Here is a 19,345-nt window from a genome sequence, read left to right as displayed (position 1 = left end):
AGTCAAAAGCAGTAAAATGGTTGCTTCTAACTTTCCATCAAAGTGGATAACATTGAATGTTTGTTTCATCAACCTTAACCTTTAGGATGATGTTAAGACTCCAATGCAAATACAAGATGACAATGTGACACAAAAAACTTTGGTTGCTTTTGCTAATAAGATATCCCGATGTAAATACATATACTCAGTACATTTGAAAATTTATCAAATTGTTGCAGCTTGATTTGTTGTTGATTTTATGAATGACAAGCATAAAGTCCATAACAATAGGACCAATAGCAATGAAAGGATGAGAGGCTTCTTGAATGCATAATGATTGGGATCTTTTAGTTGGCATATTGTTTGTATTAGGTTATATTTAAATTTTCTAGAGCCTTTCCTAGAAGAAAAATCTTGGCCCCATATTCCACATTGCAATGCAAGCACATGTGATCACATGGTTGATGTATCCTTGTACAAAAAATGAAACTAAAATGTTGTGATACATGAACTCAACGTAGTGGGATTTTGGACAAACTCTGATTCGTTGAAGAGCTTTGATGCACAAGAATCAAACAACTACCTCTCACATAGTTTCACATGTATGAATGCAAGCATTTCTTTGTACAGATTGGCATGGCCTTTCTTCAATCCCATGAAGGATGCACTTTCTAGACTCTGTGATCCAAGTGAGTGCTCTTTCAACTCTCAACCCTTAATAACCTTCATATATGGAAGAGAATCATGGGCATGTTAAGAGAGAGTGATTAGAGAGAAGATGAGTAAAGCTTCACCCTCTTCATCCCTCGCCCTCACTCTCTTGCTTTCAATCTCTCACTCTCACACTCACTCACTCTCTCACAATGAAAGTAGGAAGGCAAGTGCACAAGGTTTGTACACATATGAATAGATTATTCTGTTAATTCTCATAATACATGATTTCTAGGGTTAGAGTTTCCCCATCTCTCTTGGGCATCCAATCCACTTTAGGACCTCAAGATCAATAAGCTCTCATTGCATGCTTTTCCTATGGTGGTGAGAATGAAATAGAACCTTTCCCGTTTTTCCACAAGAGCTTATGCTATCATTACAACTCGCATGGATAATACCTAGCTTATGGATTTACATGATTAGCTAATATCGTTATTCCAATCATTCAACTATTCAAATATGTATGTACTTCATGCACATTATATTGTGATAATCAACAAACTATTTTCAAAAATTTAGAATCCATCTCCTGCTTACTTGTACATTGCATTCCATGTACTTCTTGCAGTAAATAATTATACATAGTGACAAACATGTCACATATACACACAAAAATCCCTTCTTTCTATCCACATTCTACCTCTAACCCACTCAGTAGGGAGGATAATGCGAAGTGGCAGCACAAGCAGGTGGCTTGGTGTGTCACTTGCATGGCATCTATACACATAGTGATACCCACACACATTGAGTGCATCCATATGCACGTGTGCTTCACACTATATGCATCCATACTCGAGAATATGTCCACCTACTTATTGTGTATCCATAGTGCATCCATTCTAAAATTTAGACATGCTTGTAACCCTATGTAGAGCAAGTGTAGTGTAATGGACAAGTTACACTCTCTAGTGCATCCTATGGTGCAGCCATCACCTCGTGTGCATCCATCTACCACTTCTTTGTGTTGTGTACCCAACCACGTGATTGTGCACTTAGTATTTCTCATTATGCATCCACCCTTTCACTATAACCCACTTCAATCCATTGTGCATTCATCCTCTCAAGGAATCACACACATTATTGTCCTATGCATCTACCTGGCATAGTGCATCCCCCCTACATAGACATTGCTACACATATCTAGCACCCACTAGACACCTTAACCCCTATGGTAACCTACACATGCTCTATAACCATAGTCCCTTTTCTCTCTCCACATTTTGATCCAATACAAAGAAAGGAAGGATAACCGAATGTGTGAGAGGGGTGGGTTACCTTGTTAACACATTATGATATGTGCATCCACATGTATGCACGGTTATTTTCATACACTCGCATGCATCAATGTGTATCATTGCCCATACTTCTTGACATCTTAGTATATCCAGCCCCCAATCTCACCCACCTTCATCTTTGTACATCCGTCAACCCATATAATGCAACCACCTAGTGCATCTATCCATTGTGCATCCAGATGTACATTCCTATATCTAGGTGTGTATTTGTGCACTTGTTTATATCAGTATAGCAAGCATCCCACCTACGCATATCAACACACTCCACTATGCTTATGCATTCTTACACACTCAATTGTGTGCATCCAAATACCCACGTGCATCCATCACATCTAATAGTGCATCCTATGCACTCGTATATATCCATGTATTCAATTAAACTAGTGCATCTATGCAAGTATCCATTTGCACACTCATGTGCACCCATTTACACCCTAGTTTATCCATCAACACACATACATTCATTTGATGCACTAGCATATCTCTTTGCACACATAACCCATTCCATGCACAAAGTGCCCTTATGAACCAACCATATGTAGTGCATCAGTATACCAGATACCTGCTTAGGGACACCTTGTGCGTAAGTACCTTTTACCCCTACCATATGTATTCTTCGGCACATCTCATTGTAGTGCACATATGCTAAGTACAGATCGCACCACTTATACATACAATCATACTGCTAGGCTAAACCTACCTTGCAGTACAACACACACTTACATTAGGCACTTGCACTCTTGTTTCCACATAATCACACTTAGCCCACATTACATCTAATATATGAACATGTTAATGCACATACATCTGTGCACACAAGGTACCATACGCACCTTTGAGCATAGAAACACTAGGTTGCACAATGAACCGCACACACACATACTAATCCATGCATCCACCTAGGATCCACACACCTACACATTCACATTAGATCTCCTGTCCACGCATATATAGGTATAGGCATGTAGGTTAGATTGCATTATTGTATGTGTAAAACTTCATTGTGTAGTGAAATTTGAGCTATGGATACAAAAGTCAAAGTAGCTCTATAAGGATCCCAAGGAAAGAAAGACTTGCGTTAGAGGAGCCAAAGGATTCCAAAATCTAATTACAAGGAGTGAACAAACACTAGAATCTTAGGAGCCAACAAAAGAAAAGGATACCAAAGTTCTTAACATCATTGTTGACTTATCGTCAAGATTTAATGGGTGTTTGAAAAGAGAGAAAGCCTTCTTGCACATAACTAAAATCAAGGAAAGATGTAATCTTTGCTTATGATAGTCAACATATGATTGTGGAAATTAGAGCCAATAGAAAAACAAACTCTTGGGAGGCATCAATGAGAACTAATGAAAAGATCAAGAATTCTTAAAATATTGAAGAAATGACCTAGGACTTACAACTTTATTCTTTTATCAAACTCTCAACCTTCATCACAAGCCAGAAACCCTAGTGACAACAAAAAGTCTTAAATAGCTTCATGGATGCATTGGATTCTTGTCAGTATACTATCATATCAAAAATCTCCACAATGATCTCAAAAGCCATAAAGTTAAAGTACCCTCCCAATAAGAAGTTATATGGTTGAGTATCCTCCCATTGCCAAAATCGAAATGACCAATGCACTTAAGCTACATTATTAACCCTGATGCAAATAAAGCAAAAAGACACATGAAAAAGCAAAAAAATGTGTCTTGATTGAAGAAATAGGAGCAAGAAAGGACAACCTTAAAATTTTAGGGCAAGTGCAAAAGAGGAAAGGCACATTTTAAATGCAAACACTACAATAGAAATGAGGCATAGACGTGCACGTTAGATGCGCAAAGTCGGGCGTGTCTATCAGAGCATCTATAAATACGTGTAAACGTGCGTGTAAATAGACGCGAATTTCGCGTCTATATATCCATGCGAATAGACGCTAATATAGACGCGCTATCAGACGCACAATTATTTAACCACCTAAAATTAGCAATTCACATAATTGAAAAACCAAAGTTAATAATTATTTAACCACCTGAAATTGATTCTTGAGCATGCACATGTGCACATCATAAAAACCATAGAATTAAGAATAGACATTGAATCATTGAATTAAAAAAATAGAGTTAATAATTTCTTTTTCATTGCTCTCTAATGAATGGTAGTTCCTCCAGTTGACAAGCCTGATATAAGTAATTAGTGGCAAACGACAGAAACCTTACAATTAGTAGCAAGCATTGCAATATGTATCTCGTAATTTCTCTATGTACTTGAAGATGATAAAAGATACTTCCTTTTTATTATGGAAAATTCAATGCTTGCTTTAAAATTGACTATTGATTCTTGAGTATGCACGTGTGCGCATGATAAAAACCATAGAATTAGGAATACACATATATTGAATCAATAAGCAAATTAAGTATGTTACAGTGAATGATCCATCTCATCTTCAATGAGATCAGCCCTTGCTAAACTATCTACTTCTAGGTCTATGTTACCAAGAGGTAACGAAACAAATAAGTCTATCCCACTATCAGATGTGTTACTATATTGCTCAATAACTTCATCAATATCATCGACAATCACATTATTGTCTTCTTCTGCGTTTCCTTGAACATCATCGCAAGGTTCATCTTGTACTATATCATGCATATCATCCATTATGGTGTCATCATGCACATCATCATTATTTGTTGGATTGTCATCTGCTATCTCCATGTCGGTAATATTACCATATATTGGTTTTGAACGATTAGATATAGGGATGACATACCACCATCAGTTATTGTTTACCATTGGATGATACACAACCTGTATTTGAAAAACAAAAGCAAAAAACTTAAGTACTTATTATATTGTGTATATGTATCACATGTATACATATAAAAAAATTAGCCTTTGCATATATACCTGCTCGCATTGTTGAGGTAGTACTAATGTGTCATTCTTGTTTTGGTGAAATTTTGTAGAGTCAATGATTACAAAACCACTTGGATGACGTGTGATTGTGCAATGCTCACCCTTTGTTACCACTTTTTTAAACCACTTCACATCCAGTACATATATAAAGAATCGTCTGAAGTCAAGCTTCAGAATATCTTGGATCAAGCCACAATAACCTTCCATGGTACCATTGGTAGCCTCGAAGTGAGCAAGGACACCACAATCTTGGGTATTTCTCTTTTCATCTATACGTTGAGTTCGAAGATGTTTACCCTCATACCAAAGTACATTGAATAATGTGCACTAGTAGTAAAAGATAAAAGATCAAACATGTCAATTATTTATATAAAATAAAACATATAGAAACTACTTAATTGATAGTATGTCTCACCTTTGATAAGCAACCTCGTGCATATTCCCACTCTTCTTGAGATATATTAATTTCCTCCTCTTTTTCCATTCTCTCTATTTCCTCATGTAACCAATCTATGTCAATATGACGTGGGAGCACATTTAGATGATCTGGAAATGAGACGTTACGTCCATATCTAGTGCGAAATTCTTGTCTTTCGCTTTTTCTTCTTGCCCTTGCTTCATTATATAGTGTCACCCATTTTCTCATTACATCACTATTGAGCACACAAAAACTATTTAACTTATGAAGATCTTCTTTTGTTAGCACTTTACTCATTCATTTTCCTTGAGGTACTATAGAGGTCATCCTCAAGTCTTCATCATCTTTCCATAGTCGTGGTTGACAAGGACTTTAGCAAGTTATTCAGAGATATAAACAAGGTATGATTGCACTAACCAACCCTCAGCCATACTTCCCTCAGGTTGTGCTTTTTGCCTCACAAAATCTTTCAAGGTTTTCATGAAGCGCTCAAGAAAAAACATCCACCTTACATGAACTGCCCCACAAAGTGCGATCTCATCAATCAAATGTACGAGTAAATGTAATTGAGTAGTCAAAATGGATCGAGGAAAAATTTCCTCCACCAAACAAACCAACTCAATAGATAATACTTGAGCATCTTGCAATGTGTTTGGATCAATTTCCTTCGAGCTCATGTATCTGTCAAGATATATTTGAGAATTGTTTATTTTTGTGTAGAAATTCAAAGATATATAATGAAAAAATACAATGTATATACACCTCACAAGCTCTCCCATCTTGTAAATGATATCACGTACATCTTTGGAGGCACAATGGGATATGCTAGTAGGAAGTACGAACTGAATGTAAACAATATTCATAGATGCAAATGATTAGTTGAGAAAAAAGTCATCATACCCCAAATTTTACACATAGTTACGCCACTAATTACTATATTCATGGTTAGAGATACCCTTACTTGAATCATTTTGTGCCAATCGTGGGACTTCAAACCATATAGTTGCTACACACCTCTTTTCTTTTTCTTTATGAAGGCTCCCTTGAGACATCTCATACATCCTGTGGGTGTTCGAAAGCTATATATTTGTTCCTTCACTAATTTTTCCTCGTTCTTTGACAATATCCAAGGTGCATGGGATAGCTCAATCTTTCCTCTGGGTCCAATTCTGGCCAGGCTCGTCTCGTGCGACCAATGTTACGTAAATCCTCCCTTACATTAACTGAATCGCGAGCCCCTATCAAGTGAATATCCCATAATGTAGATACAACATTTTTGAATATGTGCATGGGGTCCAACAAGTGATTGATCTTGAGTTCAGTCCAGTACGGAAGACGAAAGAATATAGAGAATCTAACAAACAAACAAGTCATTCCATTAGTAGGGAGAACATATTTGGGATGGTCAATAGGAAGAAATTGATGATGATTGTCATAGATAGCCTTCTTTAAACGTGCCGGCCTAGAGGAAACTAGAGAGGGACCGCAAATAGGACATGCATGATATCCTGATATGGTTAAACCTGAAAAAATAAGTGAATTAATAAAATGCAATTGATTCAAGTGTTGAATTTCAAATATAGATTTATATACATGTACCTGAACACTCTCCATATCCTGGAAAGTCGTGCATGGTCCACAACAACATGGCCTTCAATGTGAAATCTCTAGAGGATGCAGATGCACTTATATCTTGCACCTCAATATCTTCCCATAACATTTCTAACTCTTCAATCAAAGGCTCTAAGTAAATGTCCATGTTTTTTACCTTGTGCTTTCCAGGAATCAGAAGGGACAACATCACATGTCCCTTTTTAATTGCCATGGATGGAGGAATATTATAGTTCACCAATACCACTGGCCATACACTATATGATGTGCTTTTGATGCCAAAAGGATTGATTCCATCCATACCTAAACCAAATCTCAAATTTCTTGGCTCTTCTTTGAAAATGGGCCACAAATTATCTATATGTTGCCATGCGGGTGTGTCTGCAGGGATCCTCCATTTTCCATCACTTGAACGATGACTAGCATGCCATGACATGAGCTTTCCAATAGACTTACACTTGAACATAAGTTTTATACGTGGAAAAATCGGAAAATGTCGCAAAACCTTACGAGACACATCCATTGACTTCATCTCCACTTCGTATCTTGATTCGCCACAAACAGGACACTCTCGTGCGAACTCATGAATCCCACGAAATAAGACACAATCATTGACACATGCATGGATCTTGACATAATCGAGGCCTCCCAGAGATGTCAAGTAATGTCTTGCTTGCTCTCTCCTAGTTGGCAATTTGTTTCCTTTTGGAAGCATTTGTGATAATAACCTACATATATTTTAAAAGTGAGTTAAAAACCACCAACATATATTTCTTTCTGATTTCAAAATAAAATTAACAATTAATATTATGATTCATATATAAGCCAAACTGAATTGATACCTACTTCAATAATGCATCCAAACTGACATTACTCCATCCATAAATTGTTTGCAAGTTAAGCATCTCGAGGGATGCACGAAGAATGGAGTACGTATAACCTTCATACAACGGAGTAGATGATGCTACATATAGTGGATCATCTGGCTTCGTAGAGTGACCTTCTCCCTGAACCGGTTGTGAAAATAGATGGTGTACCATACTGTCCAAAATCTCATCCTCTACGACTTGATGGGGCATTTCATGAGGGCTACTATCATGGTCCTCAGTCTCTACTCTTCTCGAAGACTCTGCCTCCTCGCGTCAACGTTTTGCAGCCTCTCGACGCCCGGGAGGGAGCATCTGAGGATGTGGCACCGCATCCTACTCAACCAAAAAAGGGAGTTTCATGTACGTTGATATATAATTCCCGTAACATACACTAGCAATCTTAGTGGTAAAAAAAACAATGAATACCGGTGATTTTTCTCGGTCCCATTCTCCATACAAGCTGAGGTGTGACATTGCAATTTGATGTGCTAAAAAAATACACCCTCGACAACGATCACACATGCATTTAATTTTTCGTCGTAGCCATGCATCTCGATTATGAAGACGCAATGTTTCATCCTCACTTGAGGATGTGCTCATTGACTCACCAGCTTGCACCGCACTAGGTGATGACGACGTCGACATGATCAAAACTAATTCATGACAACATCAAAATATTTGTCATTCATATGTTTACATAAGATCGTAATTTTAAATACACAAAAATCATCATCTTAAAACTTATCTTAACTTATTAAAACTTAAGAAGAATTCACTATCAAAACTTATCTTAAAAACAAAAAATTATGATAAATCCCAAATGCGTGTCTAAATCTGCGTCTACCTATGCGTCTATTTTTGCGTCTATATTCGCGTCTATCTGAACAATAGACGCACATATACACGTGAAAATAGACGCATACGTCAAAATTCAAACCATACTTAAATCATTTCTTTTCAAACTGCGCCTTTCCTTTCCTGCGTTTTTTACGGTTCTGAAGCTTGAGTTTAGCCGACATGCAGTCTCTTCATGCCTCACCTCCTCATGACTCACCTCTTCTTTCATTTCAAACACACAAGAAGGGAAAAAGGAAAGCTAAGGAGAGGAAGAAAGAGAGAACAAGAAAGAGGAGAACAAGAAGAAGCAGTAAGCAAGCAAACAAGCATCAAGGGAGGGTAACTTACCATGGAGATGAAGAAGGAGAAGGAGAAGCGCCACCACCCGCCACACCAAACACCCAAGGTGAGTCTCTCTCTCTCTCTCTCTCTCTTTGTTTCTCTCTTCCTCTCTCTGCTCAGTCTATGTATTTAGGATTTATGATTCCATTATGTATTGCATTATCTAAATCGTCAATGGCTGTCGTCGGCCTAAAATTGGTCGACCAAGCGCGTCTGCTAGCGCGTCTACATCTCAGTGTAGACGTGGACATAAACGCGTAAAAATGTCTCCTCTCAGAGTGCGTGTGCTGGCATGTGTGCTCTGCAATGTACACGCAATGATACATGCACTGCATAGAAGGTTGACTTGCAGTCTACACGCGATTGTAGACGTGAATTGACCTGGGATGCGCGTCTGGCAGCGCGTCTGTGCTGCACGTTAGATGTGCAAATAGGCGCGCTGGACAGAAGATGAACTGCAATGTTATATCAAAGGCTTAAAAACTGCAATGTAGTGTTTTTGTATGCAATAGGAAAGCTATGCTACAATTTAGGACACCCTAGTCATAGTCTTTTATAAATTTTCCTACATTCAAGTTTATAAGGCTACAATCAATAATAAATACTTTTGAGCAAGGTCCTATTGTGTGACATCACCTAGAGCAGAATCTTGTTGCGTGGTATTGATTAACTCCTAAATAGAAGTCTAGTTAGATCTAAAAGTGACAAATTAGAAAATGGTATACTTTTATACACATTTATACAAACATTACATTCTTTACATAAAGTGACATTGAAACTTGTGTGTTCTACATGTGGATCTCGTGAATTAGAGCCCTCACCTAGGCATATAGGCCTCAATGTGCCCTCTAGTCTATGGATAGTCACCTCCACCCCTCATCCATGAGTTGCTTCTACTGCACAATATCCTCCTATATTTGCTCCCTTAGGATACTAGTAGCTTGCACTAGTTTAAGAGAAGCATTAGCACTTAAGTGTTCTACTCAATGTCTAAAGAAAGCTCTTTGAAAATGTAGGTAATATATGATTTTTCATATGCAAATAAATTTGTCTTTTTCCTGTGTTTTTTTTGCAGATGTCGTATCTTGGTTCATCTAGCAATGACCCAGATGTGGATCACATAAATGATACATTGGCCTCCTTTGGCAGGGGGTCAATGCATTTTTTGGAGGTTTTCCTAGTAGGGAAGACTTCATGGGAGAGATGACCAGACACCTTGGCCACTCTCCCACAGCGGACGAGGTGTTCAGTGTCATGTCTGGGATGCCTCTGGCATCTTTGCCTGGCACTACTTCCCAGACTCCACATGCAGGTACTCCACATACAAGTACTCCATATGCAGGTACTCCATATGAAGGTACTCCATATGAAGGTACTCCATATGCAGGTACTCCATTTACAGGTACTCCACGTGCTCCACGTGCATTGGCTGAAGCACAAGCATCTGCAGAAGCACGTGCATCTACAGAAGCTCGTGTGTCCAGCGAGGCAGAGGGCAGTCGACAGACAAGGAGGAGGGAGAGTCGAGGGGGAGGACGAGGGTTGTGTGGGGGTTGCCTAGGAGGTGGCGAGTGATCACCCTCACCAGTAGATCATGTAGAGGAGGTTGTATGCCATTACTATAGAGTTAGAGATGCCGGTGGCATCTTTGATGATGATGAGGGAAGGGATGTAATGGCGTACATGAGGAGCGTCGTGCATGCGACATGTAAAGATTGTTTCATTGCCTTCAAAAATCAGAAAAGCGGCTTGTGGTAGGAGGTGTTGAGGGCAGTCCATAGGAGGTACCCAAATCCTGAGGGTCAGCGATTCTCGGATGATTGGGGACATACAAAAGTGAGGGATATGCTTCACAACAAAAGATCCCACCTCATGACACAGGCGAGGGACTCACTACGGAGGCTGGAGGAGGGACGTGGAGCCTACAGGCAACCACCTATGTGCCACTGCATAGAGTGGAAGAAAGCCAAGAACAAAGCAGCTGAGAAAGTGAAGAGTTGCCAGTACGTAGAGGCGCGACGGATCCAAATGGAAACAATGGGATCGTCGCATTACAGATCGGGCGGCAGAGAGTCGTGGGAGGCAGAATTTGTAAGTATATTTTGATTTCTAGTTTTTTTAAATTTATATTTCTTTAAATTCTTTATATATTTTAGTCTAATATATTGTGATGTCTAATTGTTTGTATATCTCTAAATGTTTTGCAGACTACCATTGTTGGTAGGACACCTACCCCTAGAGAGGTAGGTTGCCATCGAGGCCATAACCGCGCAGCGACATGGCTTCACTTTTATAAGGAGGGTCTCATCACTGAGGACCAATACAACCGGGCCATGAGGATTCGACAGCCAGAGGAGGTATGTTTTTCTTACTTTCCTATTAAAAGTATAACTAGTTATAACTTTTTGTCCACCTTGTCTATGTAAGCAACCCTGATCTTTTGTGTGTGTAGGCGAACCCGGATGTGGAACACAGCGAGGAGGGGGATAGCGACGCTAGTAGCCATGGTGGTACTAGCGAGGATATTTCCTCTTCAGATTTGTAGAGGAGCACCATACCTCCTCATGAGGCCTTCTTTTCTTGTATATGTATGATATCTCTTTGAGCCTACTGCTTGCAGCCACACTTTAGGTCGCAAGCACTCAAAACTTCCCTTGTAAATGCTTTGATATATAATGAATACATGGACTTTTACTTTCAATTCTCCTGCCCGTAATATACATTGTCTTTTTCCCAAATACACAATCTGATGTATGGGAGGGGGAAAAAAAACCAGAGAGCATGCGGGAAAAAAATTTGTCTTTTACCAGTTCTGTTTTGCGCGTCTATCAGCGCATCTAAATTGCAAGTAATTCGTGTTTATTCGCGCATCTATAATACAGACTACACGCGCTGCATAATTCAAATTAAAAAAGAAAATTAAATATCTTTTTAAAAAAAGGATATTTTTTGTTTTTCGTTTGCATCTATCAGTGCTTGTAAAAGCGCGTCTAAAAGCGTATCTATATGCGCATGTATATATGTGTCTATTACGCGTCTATTTGTGCATGTAAATTCGTTGATACATGCGATTATAGACGCGGAATGATAGATGCGCAAATAGACAGGCGGATAGACGCGCTCGTAAGTTTTTCTCTGTATTCAAAAATCGCGTCTAAATGTGCGTATATGAGGCCTTTTTGTTGTAGTGAAAGATGCACCGTAGATTTTTATAAGAGAGCACCAGGCTCCCTCATGTGCAATTTGTAGATGTAGATGTGTGAATGCACAATGTTAATAGGAAGGAAATAGGAAAAGAGTACCTAGGCTAAAATGGCCAGACATGAAAAAAGGGATGGGTGCCCAAAGTGGATTAGGATTTTCTATCCAAGGCAAAAAGTGAATGAAGAAGCTCATTCTTGTGTGTGGCCTTTCTAGCTCTCTTCCTCTTCTTCTTCTTCTTGTTCTTGCTTTTTGAGCTTGTGCTTGAGAGAGGGAGCGAGGGAGTTAGTGTATGAGCATGAGGGACCATGGTGAAGAAGCTCTCCATCTTCTCCTCTCTTCTTCTTCTCTTCTCTTCTCTTGTCTCGCACTATCAGAGGATTTGGGGTCAAATGTCTACCACGAGGGTAAGAGACATTAGGGTAAAGGGAGATTTAGGGAGAGGAGTAGGCTGAAGACAAGGGACTCAAAGTAATAGAAGATGTAGAAGAATACTCACAGAGATGAATCTTATCAATTTATTTTTGCATTATGAGAACATAAATCTCTTGTAGGTAAAAACATGCATACAACAATATATTCATCTATGTTCCTCAGACCGCTAATCTAATGCTTCCATTGGCTCCAAAAGGGAGGTAGAATACCAAGACACCTAGCCAAAATTCTACCAAATCACTCCTTCATCTCCTAGTTCAGAGTGTTGTTTATTACTCGAAAATTGCGATCGCATGTCACACGATTTCACCAATCTTTCTTATTACATAAGAACCTCGCAAAATGGTTGAAAGCTACTTGATTTCTTTTACATGTCATCCTATTCTAGAAGTTTCCTATAGTTTTTGGATTTTTACAAGAGATGATATCTAAAATATCACAATTTGGCTAAACTTGTTAAAAAATCTAGTATTTTTTGAACCATCCACACTACAAACACTAATATTAATGACTAAAATGGCATTGTCTCCCTAGGTCAATCAGAAAGTTGAATGACAATGCATTCTAGATTTCTCCACACTATGACCGTGTAGCAGCATGACATCCACCCCCTCCTAACTTGCACATCCTCTGGCATGTGCCAAAGTCTTATGGATCTTTAGTATCATAAGAAGTATCGTCTCCCATGTCAATGTCTTCATCTTCTACCTCTTGTTCCTCCATATTCTCATGTTCATGCTCAGTAAACTCTTAAATGGCTTCATACATCTCTAAAGTGTCAATATAAATAACCTCTTTTTTTGTCCTATTTTCAACATTAATCGCTGCAGAAATTTCAGCCATTGTATCAACATCAAAACCAACCCTCAAATACCTTCATTTGTAGCCATCAAACCATATGTATTTAATTATTTTTCAACCCATCCTACATATTTCTTTTTAGCCCTACACATGGCTAAGATATTCTTAAAACTGCCAAGTCTATATGTTGAGGGTTGCCCTAAAATCACGGGATAACTATATGAATCCTACACAAAAAAGTTATATGCATCCCTAACATCTCCAATAGTTACAGATACATTCGGAGAAGCCACATAAAGATCATCCAATGAATTGTTTGATGCCCACATGCGCCATCTTGAATCTACATCAATCAACCAACCTCCATTCTCATGCAAACTACATGCCATAACATTGATTTCGGAACCATGATCCAAGAGAGCTATGCAACATGTCTCTCTTTCTCCCACTTTAACAATGGTATCCCAATGTGTTCGTGAATAATGAATACTTGGAATAAAATGAACATCTTCTTCTTCATGTACTTGTTGATGGACATCCCCATTATACATAGCCTTCTCTCTATGCTTCAAATTAGTACTACATGCATCATCATATTCCCTCTGAAGTTGTTTCTCTATATCTTTGTCAACATGCATCAATGTTTGCAAAAATTCATCATCAAAATTTCTTCTTCATTTGAGCGTATCAATGATTGCATCATGAAAATCACACTTTGTGATTCCAAGAACTTCGCCAAGTGTGAACTCCACTCTACTACCAAGTATGCGATCTTCCAAGATCCTTTTAAGGTTTGTGGCAGTCTCAAGATCTGATTGTAACCTGTAATTGGGCTATTTGCCCCTTTTCTTTCCTTCTTGTTTCTTCTCTTGAGATGCATCCTCCATAACATGCTCAGGTATGGCTTTTTCAGCCTCTTTCTATTGCTTCATTTTACTTCCTGTTATGTGTTTAAATGGGCTTGAAGAGGAAGGGCCAACATTGTCCTCATCTCTTCTTCTCTTTTCTTCCAAAAGAGCTTTTTGATTATGAACCTCAACCAAATAAGCATAGTCTGAAAATGAATCCACTGGTGCACTCCATCCTATTCTCCCTCGTATACTATGACTCGTATCAACCAATTCAGACTTTGATGTTTCGGCATATTCCATTCAATCTAATGCTTACATTCCAATGTGACATTTTGCCTCAGCCATGACTTCTTTGCGAGCTTCATCTGTCCTTTCAATTCTCAACCCATATGTGGCTGCATTTATGGCAACCATTTCCAAAATTTGGCTCTATTGGAAGACCAATTTTTATTGCATGTATTTTACCATCTTTTCAAAAGACTAACCTTTTTACTTTTGCTTCATGGTAGGCTATACAGTCTTGCTTTTCATGCTTTAAACTGTCACACCGAACGCATCTCCTCTTGTATCCTTCTTTGTACAATAGTTGGGCTATTTCCCGAGCCTTCTCTTCTACCTTAACATCCAACTTTTCAACCTTTGCGTAGAATTTTGTTAAATTTAGCCTCAAATCATCCATTGCTTTGATTAATTCATCCATAGTATCACCTTTAAGAGCCGGACAATAGGTATAGCCAGTTGTTCTGTCATAGCTACAGGCGCCTTAGCTGCAATTTCAGCCCCCTTCTGAGCACTAGTAGGTGTGGTACATGTATCCCATCTTAATTTCCTCCGCTCTCTCTTTACCAACATATGCACTGCCTCAATTACACTAGCCCAATCTGTTTTCAACCATGTTTCAGAAGAGGCATCTTCTAAGCGATCATTCAGCTTCTCCTACAAGACAGGATCTGTAACCTTCAGAAACAAATCAATTTTTTGACTCTCCAATGATTGCTATTCAAAAGTATCCAACTACACATACCAACTTTCGAATTCATGAAGCAAAGCTATAACAGCCAACCCTTTATTGGGCTTACCAATTCAATTTGTAAATGTCTTTTTAGTTACCAATCCGACATCTTCCAAAAACAACCCTTCTCTCAAAGCTTTCTGAAAAGCTTCCCAATCAACATCTCTTCTATGTAACTCATCAATCCGGTCATGCAATGCATGCATGGCCAAACAAGAGAAATACTGACTCCATGCATACTGCGGTACCCCATGAACAATATTTTTTCTTCATATAACCCCAAAGTGCGCCGCCCCCAAGAATCTCACCAATGGAAAGGAAGATTAGTATAGACAAGGAGGTGCTACGTACTACATGATAGTTGCAATTCACATATCTCACTTCGATGCTCATCATTTGAAAGGTCACACGATCGTGGCCTCAATAGGCTCCACCACATGTGAATTTTTGTGTTAGGAAAAGAGGGAGGTTGGATGGTTTCACATCTTCGTCTTACCTCCTATGTCCTCACCTTAATAAATCAAGATGTCATGAAGTATTGTAACGTGTCCACTAACATTCTCTAGGACACGTCTTAGCAGTCCATCGGAAAGGTTGTCTAGAAGACTCCACCCGGCACTCCCATGGAATGTTGCGGGTTTTGTAATCTAGGACTTTCCGCGTCTGCCCCGTAACGGAAGTGTCCTGGGCGCTTTCCACTTAGGATCGAACGGAATTGTTTGGTCGTTTGCTAACAGCGACTAGCGTCAGACCTGATCGAACTACTTTACGCAGAACGCCCGGTCTGAAGCGAATTCATGCTGCACTTGGTTCAAGGAGAATGGGAAATGAGAGGGATGCAAGGCTCGACCTCTCTGCCAAAGGCATAGTCCCATTCCGTTCCCCTAAAACAGCCTGAATCGGGTAATCGGTACTTCCAAGTCATTGTTCTCTTTGCTTGTTTCGGTGATGACGATCGTCCTTCTGTTCGTCGAAGGTTTTGAGAAAAGTTCCCGGCTAACCGGGACCACCCATCTGTAGGACAGACCCATGGTCCATCCTCCGCACTTTCCTCGGATTGTTTTAGTTATGTAATTACCTACCACATTAGTTTGACATATACAAACAGCTTCCTTGATTAGCCCTATTAAGAACTGGTTCCTTCACGTAATCTTATCACAGGACATAAAGAAGACAATGTCAAACAACTCCTTTATTATCATTTTATCCTTTTATCTTTGGAATACAAGGAGTTTCCCGCCCGTAGGCGTATTCATGATCCGCCCGAAGGCTATCCAGTAATCCTTCCTGTGATTACTATCCCAAGTTTCCGCCCGTAGACTAGTATGCGGGCCTCGAGATCCAATCCCGAGTCACGTTAGCCTCTTGTGCAGGGCCCGGAAGGCGAGGGATTTACAGCCAGAGCCCCCCCTGGCACCCAAGCGTCCTCTTGCTCCAAGTAGAACTCAACGGAGAGACCTCTCACGGCGGGTTCGGTCCACGTTCCTGGCGCGGTTCACAACCCCCTTGGTTAGGGTTAGGCAGGCAGTCGGGGGTAACTGAAGCTGCCTCTCAGGCACCAACCTGAAGCTTTAGATATATTTTCATCCTTTAGTTCATTGAGCAAACAATGCAAACAGTCCTTTCTAAACTGTTACAAGCACAATCAATTTCAGTGGTCTTTTAGCTGGCAAACTGTTAAGGAATGACTCCTTTCCTCCGAATGCAATCCGCATTCGTTCCGGAATCAATTGCAACTTGGCAAGATTCCTATCATTCTTGGGTTAGGGTCATACCCTACCCATACTTTAGTGTTTAGTTGTGGTAGGTTCCAACGACCATGTCGCTTTGGTTTATAGTCTGGTCATTTGCTTCAAGGCAAATACTTAACTTTCCTTTTCCTTGGCAAATTATTCCAAAAGTGAGTAACAGGATGGTTAGACATCCTCTTGTAAGTTAAATCCTTCAAAAACTTGCCAACCTCATTTTCAAGAGATGACAAAACTCTCTCTTGTGGACAAATCTCAAGACTATACAATGTTGCGGCTTTGTGCACAAGTATTGCATCTATTCCACGGAATCCTTCTATCCATTGCTTAACGTTTCTCGATCTCGGAGTTTACCTCCATCGGGTAACAGGGTTTTATTGGGTATCCTCCAAATCATTCCTAATTAGGTTGGCCCATGGTTCTAGAAATATGCAACTTCATCGGAGTTTCATCATGATCCTTAGGATAAAACCTTAGATCATTTCATGCATGAACAACCAATTGCTTCGACATTTGTGAATGTGTGTAAGATCTTTAGATTCACGGTTCTTGTCTAAAGCTAGGTCGAATCATTATTGCACTAAACCCTAGTTAACACTTAGGATTCCTATCATATTGACTCAGTCATGTCTATACGAATCCTTGTGGTTTGGATTACTTAGTCAATTTAATTACGCTTGTCCCGCGACAAGGATGATCCTTCTCAAGGGTAATAATCTAAATCTAACGGAGAGCAATAGATACAATTCCACCACTACGCGTAAGCATGCGATTAATTTCCTCTATGTGTCACATGGTTCATGATAACTTATTTTTCCTTGGTGCACGATAATCTGGCTATTAACTTTTCCTAAGACCTACTAAGTCTTTCATCAATAGTCGTACCTACAACCTTGTTGTTTACCCTTTGGCATCTTATGCTTTTACTCCTAATTGCGGCTCTTAATGAATGACATTTTTCACATGACGACTACGCAATTTATAACATTCTCCTAGCTACGAAGTAGTCGATTAACTCTTGCAAAACTAGCGTTAATTTATTCCATCTTACAAGCTATTTTTCAAGTCCATACGTACACTTTAGTACTCTATTAATTCTTTCCGAATGATACCTTATGATGCTAACCTTTTTCCTATGAAATCATTATGAGAAGTATGTTACCTAATGTGCAGTATACGCTTATTTCTAGCATGTCTAGGATGAAGATAATGCACTTATAAATTCCATTTCATTGCCTAAGTTTAGACCCATTACTTTGATGATGTACCAAAAATACATGCAACTAGCCTTCTATTTGTTCACATTCACGACATATTTCAATCTTACATAACGCTCGAGAGATGTCCTATCACATGTATTCCTTTCCTCCAATTTCCATATACTTTTAATTTAAACGTAAACATGAAATTTCCTTTCTAAGCGCGCCTAATCATTTCCTTATGCGGAATTAACACGGAAGAACCTGGACTTGTGGAGTCGGGGTGATGTCCACTTGCACATTCGGAGTCGAGCCTTCCGCGGTCACCTCTTGGGATCTTTTTGGAGCCATTGCACACGTAGGTTAGGTTTCTGAACTCGCTTTCGTCGCCTACGGATTTTTCTGCTTTGACACGCAACCTTCCGGCCTTTGCCTTTCCTCGTAGGCGGAAGATCCTTTTACGGTAGGTCGCTTGCGGAGAAGGGCCTTAAAAGACTTCGCGGGACCCTTTCCGTCGGTCTAGTGGGATCCTTATGGACCCTCTTCAATTCCCGAAAAAGGGGTGTTAATGGTCCTTCTTCGAAATTGTGGTGGGAAAGTGCCTTTGGAAATGGGTGGAAAAGGGTGGAAAAGGGGTCGTGGGAAGGGGGTTTAGTGAGGCCCCCTATGGAAGCTTCTAAGGAAGCTTCCAGAGAAGCTTCTGAGCTTCTCAGCTCCACGTGGCAAAAAGGGGGTCGTGATAGCGTGGCGGCGGCACGAATCTGCCAGCGGACAGGGCGGGAGTGATGGCGGCTGCGGACAGGCTGGCGGCGGCAGCTACAGCAACTGGTGGGGTGCTGGCGGTGACCAGCAAGGTGGCGAGCCTTCACGGTTTCCCTCTCTCCTTCACCTCCCGACGGCCCTCTCCCTCAGCAACTCCTCTCACACAGTTTCTCCTCCCCCCTCTTCTAAGCACACCCCCTTGATGGGGGTGTTTTTATAGCCTTGGGGGTGGGGAAGGGGGTCTCCACCCACGTGGGGAACTCCCCCATGCAAACCCCCACTTTGCCATCCTCCCCCCACACACTCCCTTTCCTCCAGCCATGCATCGGCTGGGGGAAGGGATAAACATAAAAAAAATTTGCATTTATTTAATTAA

This window comes from Lygodium microphyllum, chromosome 19 (assembly GCF_053477565.2).
Source record: "Lygodium microphyllum isolate KBCC chromosome 19, Lygodium_microphyllum_v1.1.10, whole genome shotgun sequence".
Lineage (NCBI taxonomy): Eukaryota > Viridiplantae > Streptophyta > Polypodiopsida > Schizaeales > Lygodiaceae > Lygodium > Lygodium microphyllum.
This window is presented reverse-complemented; position numbering follows the sequence as displayed.